This window comes from Anomaloglossus baeobatrachus, chromosome 6, assembly GCF_048569485.1.
Source record: "Anomaloglossus baeobatrachus isolate aAnoBae1 chromosome 6, aAnoBae1.hap1, whole genome shotgun sequence".
NCBI lineage: Eukaryota > Metazoa > Chordata > Amphibia > Anura > Aromobatidae > Anomaloglossus > Anomaloglossus baeobatrachus.
The window spans coordinates 259,131,459-259,142,670 of NC_134358.1; positions in this window are offsets into that span (position 1 = coordinate 259,131,459).

An 11,212-nucleotide genomic window follows, 5' to 3' on the forward strand; every position below is an offset into this window, starting at 1 on the left:
GCATGCCCTTCTAAAATCATGTAAAACACAGCAAGGAGACTCCAAGCAGAGTCTCCCTTTTTTCCCAAAAATTGGGCCCCACAGACACCACTCCAGTGGCATCACTTGTGCCCATGTTGCAAACTGGACAGGTTGATTTGCATCAAGTACATTCAAAAATACGCCAGCCTTAACTGTCACCAGGATGACACCGGGGTAGGTAGCAAAGTCTTTGCTGAACCATGACTTGTTCATCTTGGCTCATTTTTAAAAACAACTCAAGGGGACTGCAAGCAGAGTCTCCCTTTTTTCCAAAAACTGGGCCCCACAGACACCACTTCAGTGGCAGCACTTGTGCCCCAGTTGCAAACTGGATGTGTTGATTTGCATCAAGCACATTCAAAAATACGCCAGCCTTAGCTGTCCCCAGGATGACACAGGGATAGGCAGCAAAGTCCTTGCTAATCCAAAACTTGGTCATCTTGGCTCATTTTTAAAAACACAGCAAGCGGACTCCAAGCAGAGTCTCCCTTTTTCCCAAAAATTGGGCCACACACACCACTTCAGTGGCATCATTTGTGCCCTAGTTGCAAACATTATGTTTTGATTTGCATCAAGCACATTCAAAAATACGCCAGCCTTAACTGTCCCCAGGATGACACTGGGGAAGGTCTAGCAAAGTCTTTGCTGATCCCAGATCTGTTCATCTTGGATCATTTTTAAAAACACAGCAAGGGTTACTAAAAGCAGAGTCTCCCTTTTTTCTAAAAATTGGGCCATACAGACACCCCTTCAGTGGCAGCACTTGTGCCCCTGTTGTACACTTCACAGCTAGATTTGCATCAAGAACATTCAAAAATACGCCAGCCTTAGCTGTCCCCAGAATGACACAGGGATAAGTAGAAAAGTCTTTGCTGAACCATGACTTGTTCATCTTGGCTCGTTTTTAAAAACACAGCAGGGGAACTCCAAGCAGAGTCGCCCTTTTTTCCAAAAATTGGACCACACACACCACTTCAGTGGCATCACTTGTGCCCCAGTTGCAAACTGAATGTGTTGATTTGCATCAAGCACATTCAAAAATACACCAGCCTTAACTGTCCCCAGGATGACACCGGGGTAGGTAGCAAAGTCCTTGCTAAACCAAGACTTGGTCATCTTGGCTCATTTTTAAAAACACAGCAAGCGAACTCCAAGCAGTCTCCCTTTTTTACAAAAATTGGGCCACACACACTACTTCAGAGGCATCACTTGTGCCCCAGTTGCATACTGGATGTGTTGATTTACATCAAGCACATTCAAAAATACGCCAGCCTTAACTGTCCCCAGGATGACACCGGGGTAGGTAGCAAAGTCCTTGCTAAACTAAGACTTGGTCATGTAATGGGGGCAGGGGGCACCTCGGGGGGTGTAGTCATTGTCTACTGCCCCGAGGGCGACAGGCTGACCCCCGGCCCGACCGTCACTAGTAAAGCGGGAGTGTTGTTGTGGCAGAGTGTGGATGGCAGGGACACATTCATGTCAACATATTGGCTTTCAGCAGCATCCATCTCTTTCAGCTCTTCGGCTCCTTTTACACTCACAGAAAAGAGGCGGTTGCAGGCAGCTGATAAACCAAACAACAATTTATTGTAAAAGGCTTCCATTCTTTGTTTGCATTCACTTTTCAGCACAATGGTTTACTTCAGTACCACAATTCTAAGTTACAGGTTCTTTTTACAGACGGTTCCCCTTTTTCCTCCAGACACTTTCCTTCACCTGCAGAGGCCACGTGTTATCCCCCTGATAGCTGCACTCCAACCCAGGTTTAGTCAAGCCCTATCTCAGGGGTTTTTCAGACTATGGGGCGGCTACAGAACACACTACCGGCTCCGGACAAGTCCCGACTTTTCCACCTTTCCTCAAAGGTTTATTCTGTTTTCTCGCTACGGGCGTTTCCGTCTCCTGAAGGTCCCTTCTACAGGCGTTCCTGCTGACCTCCACTTCTCTGCCAAAGCACCCACTCCCACACTCTGCCCAGTCACCTCAGACTGAGCTCCGGCCCTGCATTCAGAGCCCATCCCCCAGCTAGGCTACACTACTCCTCCCTCCCTCCCACTGTTACCGGGGAAACCACCTACTCTCTACTGACACCTAGTGGGGATTCTGTTTACTACCTAACACAGCAGATAACATTTTATCATTACTGTTATACATTTAACAAACATTCACCACCACACCATGTGGCGTCTTCAGGGGGGAATTCTCTTTTACTGCTCGGAGGTCCGACTACCCCTTACAGTCATCTTGGCTCATTTTTAAAAACACAGCAAGCGGACTCCAAGCAGAGTCTCCCTTTTTTCCAAAAATTGGGCCACACACACCACTTCAGTGGCATCACTTGTGCCATAGTTGCAACCATGATGTTTTGATTTGCATCAAGCACATTCAAAAATACGCCAGCCTTAACTGTCCCCAGGATGACACTGGGGAAGGTCTAGCAAAGTCTTTGCTGATCCCAGATCTGTTCATCTTGGATCATTTTTAAAAACACAGCAAGGGTTACTCCAAGCAGAGCCTCCCTTTTTTCCAAAAATTGGGCCACACAGGCACCCCTTCAGTGGCAGCACTTGTGCCCCTGTTGTACACTTCACAGGTAGATTTGCATCAAGCACATTCCAAATCCACAAGCCTTTACTCTCCCCAGGATGACACAGGGGTAGTAAAGTCCTTGTGGATCCATGACTTGTTCATCTTGATGAACGTTAGTCTGTTCACATTGTCACTGGACAGACGTGTGCGCTTATCTGTCAGCACACACCCAGCAGAACTGAAGACACGTTCTGAGACAACGCTGGCAGCTGGACACGACAAGATCTCCAAGGCGTAAGTGGAGAGCTCAGGCCATTTTTCAAGATTTGAAGCCCAAAATGAGCAAGGCTCCAGTTGCAAAGTCATAGCATCGATGTTCATTTGGAGATACTCCTGTATGATCCTCTGCAGCCGTTGACTATGTGTCAGACTTCTTGTCTCTGTTGGCCTTTCAAAGGATGGTCTAAAAAAATTATGAAACAATTCAATAAAATTGCTGTTACCAGCAACAGATACAGTGCTGCTGGTACGGTTAGACCGTTGATGACTAGACCGTCCCATGTTTGTCAAGTTACAACTGGGAGATTCACTCCGTGCACCACTGGTGTTTGGTGGAAAAGCCGAGCTAAGATTGAGTAACAGCTTCTGCTTATACTCCTGCATACGTGCATCCCTTTCTATTGCTGAAATTATTTCACAAAATTTGGACTTGTACCGGGGATCTAATAGTGTGGCAACCCAGTAGTCATCATCACTTCTAATTTTGACAATCTGAGGGTCATGTTGTAGGTAGTGTAGCAAGAAGGCGCTCATGTGTCTTGCGCATCTATGTGGACCAAGTCCTTGCTGTGTTTGTGGCATAGAGGTGCTAACCGTTCTTTCTTCCTCTGACATCTCCCCTCAACCTCTTTCAACTGAAATGTGACCAAGGTCTCCCTCATCTGCTGAGTCTTCCATGTCCATGGACAGTTCGTCCTCCATTTCTTCATGTTCTCCTGCACCTTCCTCAACATTTTGCCTGCTACCATGCGCCCTTGTTAATCCCTCTCCCCCATCGTCCCATGCCTGCCGCCTTGGTGATGATTAACGTCTGGACCTTGGTGATGTTGTTATCCCTTGCGCATATGAATCCTCCTGTACTTCCTCCCCTTCCTGTTGTCCCACCCCCTGACTCCGAATAGTGTTTAGCATGTGCTCCAGCATGAAAATGACTGGAATTGTCATGCTGATAATGGCATTGTCAGCGCTAAACAAATTCGTCGCCATGTCGAAACTGTGCAGAAGGGTGCATAGGTCCTTGATCTGAGATCACTCCTTCAGGGTGATCTGCCCCACCTCTGCATCTCGTTGGCCCAGGCTATACGTCATGACGTATTGCACCAGTGCTCGGCGGTGCTGCCAAAGTCGCTGTAACATGTGGAGAGTCGAATTCCAGCATGTCGGCACATTGCATTTCAGAAAGAATTCTGGAGCGATGCAAGTCGGTCAGCTGCGGCGGTTGCACGGCGGAAGTGAGCAGACAGTTTTCGTGCCCTGTGCAGAAGGCCATCTTGGCCGGGATAGTGTGTTAAAAATTGCTGGACAACAAGGTTCAACACGTGAGCCATACAAGGCACGTGTGTCACCTTGCCCAGGCAAAGGGTCGCACCCAGGTTTGCAGCATTGTCGCACACGGCCTTACCAGGCTGCAGGTTGAGTGGAGACAACCATCTATGAAACTCAGACCGCAGAGCTGCCCACATCTCAGCCGCTGTGTGACTCTTATTTCCAAGACATTTCAAGCAACAGACCACCTGATGCCGTTGCGCTCTGCTGTCAGCATAGTAAGGAGGTGTGCGTGATTCCTTGTGCGCAGTTACAATGCTGGTGGCCTGACCAGGCAGGCTTGGGGCGGAGGTGGAGGACCCAGACAAGGTTGAGGAGGCAGAAGCGTTGGAGGAACTTATACATACAGAAGATTGACGCACAAGTCGTGGGGATGGCAAGACTTGTGCAGCAGACCCTTCTCCATCTATCACCATAGTTACCCTGTGCCCAGTCAGCGACACGTAATGCCCCTGTCCATGCTTACTGGTCCAAGTATCGGTGGTGAAATGCACCCGTTCACACACAGAGTTTGTCAAGGAAGCGGTGATCTTGTGTGCGACATGCTGGTGTAGCACAGGCACACCTTTCTTAGAGAAATAGTGGCGACTGGGCATCTGGTACTGGGGCACAGCGACTGACAGAAGGTCTCGAAAATCCTGTGTGTCCACCAGGCGGAAAAGCAGCATTTCGGTAGCCAAAAGCTTACAGAGGGATAAAGTCAACCTCTTAGCTTTGTCATGGGTCAGAGGAAATGGCCTTTTATTTGTCCACATCTGAGGGACAGAGATCTGGCTGCTGTGTGTAGAAGGTGGTGAGTAGTGTGTCCCTGGAAAAATGCAGGTTTGTGAGGAAAGTTCAGGCGGAGACATGATGTTGCCTTCATCCAACGTTGTTGCTATCGATGTCTGAGAGAGCTGTACACCCGCACTTGTTTCCCCTTCCAAATCAACTGATGACCTACCAAGCAAACTGCCTGTTGCGGTTACAGTGGTGTAAGGTGTGCGTGGAAAACCAGGTGTGACAGCTGTCCCCACAGTCATAGAAGATGAAGAGCGCGCGGATGCACTTGAAGGGGCAGGCGGTGGTTGGCCCGCTACGATAGGCCGCATTGCAGCACCATGAGCTTCCCACTGGGAATTATGCTTGGCATTCATGTGACGATTCATGGAAGAAGTTGTCAAACTAGTGAGTTTTTGGCCTTTACTTATAGATTGCCGACAAATTTTACAGATCACATGATTTGGGAGATCCTTTGCAAGGTCAAAAAATGGACCAGGCTAGGCAAGGCTTAGAGGCCATGCGACCTGCAGAGCCACTTCGACTTGCGCTCAGAGGCAGAGTTGTGGCTGAGGATGCAGTTGTAGACGTGCTACCAGTACTCCGACTCTGTCCAGAAAGGCGCAAGGTAACTTCGTCGTCAGTTGCATCCTCCTCCACCGCCTCTGTTGACCTCCTCAAGTGCCTGACTGTGGGTTGACAGTAAGTTGGATCTAGAACTTCATCATCAAGCATTGTGTTTGCACTCTCCTCGCCCTCAGACCTAGCCTCTTCCTGCCCTGACCGATTATTTAAGTTGTCATCCCAATCTAGTATTTGCGTCTCATCGTCATCAGTATTTTCCGCATTGTCTCCACCAACAGGTGTTACAGTTTGTGAATGAGGGTCTACATTATGCTCATAAACTTGGTCATCAGGGCCTGAATCTGATTCACAAAGCTTCTGGGCATCATTGCAGACCATTTCCTGGTCTGTACTCACTGTAGCTTGGGAACAGACCTCTGATTCCCAGGCTATAGTGTGACTGAACAGCTCTGCAGACTCAGCCATCTCTGTTACACCATACTGTGCAGGGCGGGTGGAGTCTTGAGAGATGGGAGAAAGCAAGTGTGATTAGGATGACAACTCAGAGGACTGGGTTTTTTTACAGTTGTTCGGGTCCGTAAAAAAAGGAGCACATCGGATTGTCCACGGAAAGTAGTAGACATCTTACTTTTGCTGGAAGATGGCTTATCTTCAGCAGATGTTAATATAGTTTTGCCACCTTCCCCACGGACACAATTTTTTTTTCCTTTTCCAACACGCCTGTTCTCCTTTCCACCAGAATCTGTCCTTTTGCCACTCATTTTCTTAGCGACAAGATTAGTCACTTAAAATGTGGTAGCAAAAATTGAGAGGTGGTGTAGATTGCAGAGGTGGTCTAGCTGTATTGACAGCTGAAGAACCAACACTGACTATCCCTGACAATGCAACTATGGCCCTAAAACTGGCAGCACTGTTTGCTATAAAAATAGCGTAGCAAAATGTGCATGAGGGTTGAATGCAGAGGTGGTGGGACTTGCTTGGCACAAGTGGGACACTAAATTAGTATAGCAGACACTTTGTGGATGCCACTAAGTTTCAGCACTTTTTGCTTTAAAAATAGCATATCAAAATGTGCATGAGGGTTGAATGCAGAGGTGGTGGGACTTGCTTGGCACCAGTGGGACAGCAATGGAGTATAGTAGCCACTTTTTGGATGCCACTAATTTTCAGCACTGTTTGCTATAAAAATAGCATAGCAAAATGTGCATGAGGGTTGAATGCAGAGGTGGTGGTGTTGGGGATAAGAATTGAGTATCCAAAAATACTTAATTTAGCCATCTCATAGACTCAGGTATATAGTTTAGTAGATGTAAACTAACATACATATTTATGCATGTCTTTGTTCTCTTTTACTAACACGTATATATATATTTATATATATGTATATATATATATGTATATTGCATATTTAGTGATTTTCCTTAAACCGAGTATATACCGTGTTTTTCCAAAAATAAGTAAACTTACCCCCAACCGTGTTTCTCCAAGAATAAGACCTCCTCCAAAAATAAGCCCTAGCGCTTTTTTGGGGGGCAAAAAAAATATAAGACAAACACGGTTGGGGGTAAGTTTACCCCCCCAAAAAGCAGACCCCCCCACTTCCCAGGAGACTCATACTCACCAGACCAGGACGTCTGCATGGTTCCCAGGTCCTCCTGTGATCTCCGGTCGGTGCTGCACGCCGTCCTCCCCTGCTTCTAGCTGACAGGCTGACACACACAGAAGATCCCAGACACACACAGCAAATCACACACATACACACAGCAGATCACAGATATACACAGCAGATCACACACAGCAGATCGCAGGAACACACAGCCGATCACAGATACACACAGCCGATCACAGATATACACAGCCATCACAGACACACACACAGCAGATAGCAGATATTTACAGCAGATCACACACAGCAGATCTCAGGCACGCACAGCCATCACAGATACACACATCCGATCGCAGACACACACAGCCGATCACAGATACACACAGCAGATCACACACAGACACACAGCAGATCACAGATATACACAGCAGATCACACACAGCAGATCACAGGCACACACAGCCGATCACAGATACACACAGCCGATCACAGATACACACAGCCGATCACAGATACACACACAGCAGATCGCAGATATACACAGCAGATCACACACAGCCATCACAGATACACACAGCCGATCGCAGAAAAACACAGCCGATCGCAGACACACACACACACAGCCGATTGCAGACACACACACACACAGACACACACACACACACACATCACATCACATCCAGCACTTACGGCAGCAGGGAATGAGAGCAAGTCACGTGTCCGGCCGCAGGTCCTGTTCGTCGCGCTGCACTGCACTGCCTCTCAGGATTCTCCCGGCGAGAAGAGATCGGTGTCACTGGATGAGGTGAGTGTGTATGCGATCCGATGTGTGTGCGATCCGATGTTTGTGTGTGTGTGTGTGTGATTTGTTGTTTGCGTGTGAGCCTATGTTTGTGTGTGCGATCTGATTATGCGTGCGATCTGACTGTGTGTGCGATCCGATGTTTGTGTGTGCGATCCGATGTTTGTGTGTGAGATCTGGTGTGTGTGTGAGATCTGATTGTGTGTGTGTGCGTGAGAGCTGATGTGTGCAGGTGTGTGATCACTGCAGGTCCTCTGCTCGGTGTCGGGTGAGTATAATTGCCGGGTGCCGCTGTGTATAATGAAGTGTCCTGCAGTATCTGTATCTTTTTTAGCTGCACGGACACTTCATTATTGATCTGGGACTAGGGCTTATTTTCGGGGGAGGGCTTATATTTAAGCCTTTCTCCGAAAATGCTGAAAATCCCTGCTAGGGCTTATTTTTGGGGGAGGTCTTATTTTTGGAAAAACACGGTATCAGTATATGTAACTTGAAGATGGCTGCTACATTCTGGACAACGCCTAAGATGATAAACAAAAGAAATTACTGGAGTCTGGACTGACCAATCAGGAAGAGACTATGCAGATTTCTATATATCTTGAAGCCATGACCTACGATACTTAATTGGACTAAAACTTTTGTTTCCAACCCTTTACTTCTTGGTCTAGGGGCTTTGTCTGAGAATAAAGTTTTTGAGTTTTGCCCAGCGTTTGTCATGAGAGGAAGAGTCATAATTGATTCAATTAATTGTTATTCTTTCTCGTTGTGCACACAAGACACTATAATTTGAAACAGCAGTCAGATCCAAAGAGCGACCAGTTGAGTCGCGTCCTTAATAGTGGAGGCATGGCGGCACTGCTGAGATTACCGTAAGAAAGATTGGCCGAACTTCTCTCTCGGATCGAGGAGATCATTTCCCAGTATTCGGGGACTGCCGACAGAGACCTGATCAAGCTCAAAATCACAGGTAGGTTTCATGTACACTGTATATGACGATTTACCTGTGACTCGGCGGTCTTTGGCGAAAGGTTTGACCTCTGAACTGAGAGGGGTGTTGACGTTGTAGACCCCAACGTAGGCTATTATCTTTTGCCGGTAGTCTAGAATAAAGAACGAATCCACACCCATAGGTGTTGGATAAGGGTTAAAAGATCTGACTGTCTGTCTGTATAGCTGAATTGTGAACGGGGGTTTTTAGCCCCATAGAAAGCTTGTAAATTCCTCGCTCTGACGTAGTTCTCAAAGAGTTAATTGTCTGTTGCTGTATGTAAAGGACTAGCTGAGAGGAAGAGGGAGGGGGTGTCATATACCCAGCACTGCTTAGAGTGAAGAGGCAGACAGCGGTGGGGGGGGGGCTTTTTAGGGGTTCCTGCATTCCTTCACTGAGAACAAAGAAAGCAAGGGGTGGGTCAGTGTGTGTTAGCAATTACCCACACGGATGCAGAGCGGAGGTCGAATTACGCAGCTTTTAACTATAGAGGGAGAGAGGAGGGGTCATATACCCATAGCTGCTTGCTGCATTATATATATGATATATATAGATAGATATAGATATATATATATATATATATATATATATATATAGAGAGAGAGAGAGAGAGAAAGAGAGAGAGAAACTAACTGGTTTATGCTTTTCAGTATTTCGTAATTGTTGTTTTGTTTTTGGAACACAGAGATAAGGGAACCGGCGTTTCCCCCAGTGTTTATAGCACATCGATTTCCGTGTTTATAGCCGGAGAAATAGGAAAACGTGGAGAACGGTATTAGTATCCACGTGTTGGACGCTGAAAATTGCATCCTCTTTACACGGTAAAGAGGGAGAGGGGTTTCAGGTGGAAGATAAGTGTTTGAATCAGCATATTTCCCTGAGTATTAACTCATGTACTGCTGTGTAAGACGCCGGAAATAGGGACGTGTGAGGAACGGTATTGCATTCATACGTTGGACGTCTAAGTGTGTCCTTATTGCATAGCAGGGGAGTTGGATAAAGGATTCAGATGGAACCGGTCGGTCCAATTAAAGCACTATGTATACTCTGATCAGAAAGAAATCCGTTTTTCCAGAAAATGCTGAGGGCGCTGTCGCCTTAGTTGGTAGACGGGAAAGGAAGAAATCTACGAAAAATTGTAACAAATTGTGTAAAGTAGTTGGATTATCACCAGGTGGCAGGCTGCAGCCCAGTGTATAGAAGTCCATATTGACCTCCAATAAGGGTATACTTGAAGGTAATAATCTGTTAGATACAGAAAAAGCTTGGTTTCGGACAGCTGCAGTTTTGCAGAAAGAGGGCTAGCAGGAGATTGAAGTGGACCAAGGAAATGTTAAACTGCATGGTTATGTTTTAAGTGAAAAATCAAAGGTTCAAGTGACAGATTCACGAACCTTATTGCCGCCGTCTTACAATAGTATCACGGCCGGTCCAGGGGTTGGTCCAGGTGGGTGGATATGCCCTGTTTCTGATTGCCAAAATCCTGATTATTGGGGTGTTTGTTATAATTGTGGAGGACAAAGACCTCATTCCCTGCCTGCTATATCTCACAGCCCCTCCAAATACCTCCCTTTGCCTGTTGCTGTTTTTGACGTCACTAAATGTCTTCCTTCAACTGTGCTCCATTGTCCTTCTTTAGCAGTCACTATATTCGGTACTACTCAAACCCCTCCTTTGTATGCTGTAATGCAAACTGGTTTACAGTCATTACAAGTAACACCCCTGACTCCACCCATAGCTTCTGCCCCTCCCAGTACACCCATAGTGTCCCAACATGGCAACACTCCCGGAAGTCAGGTGCCTGGAACTTCCTGTGGTGGCCATCTTGCTACACCCACTGAAGGCAATACACCTCATAAACCACAACTACTTTGTCCAGTCATCACCCCAGCTGGCACCTATTATAGCCCGGTGCCTGAACCTGGTATACTTTGTCCCAATCTTCCAGCATCCTCAGTGGCACCTCCTGTTCTGATATCTCAGAGGCCCCCACCACCATACTACCTGTTCTGTACTGTCACATGAGCTTATTGATCTCGATCCACTCAGACAGGAGGGAGTAACTTATGCACAGGATGGTGTGGCTTATGATAACCCCCATACGGATGGAGGATCACAGGATTCATTTTCTACGGAATCCGAGGAGTGGGACCCTGTCTTTCAGCACTATTATGCCTGTGCCAATGGCACCCTCCTCCTCTCAGTTGGAAAAGGAGACATCACCATCATGTCTGTAGGAGCCGTGGTTAATCCTGCCAACGGCAATCTGCGCCACAGAGGTCGCCTAGCTGCCCGTATAGTCAAGGCTGGGGGCGAA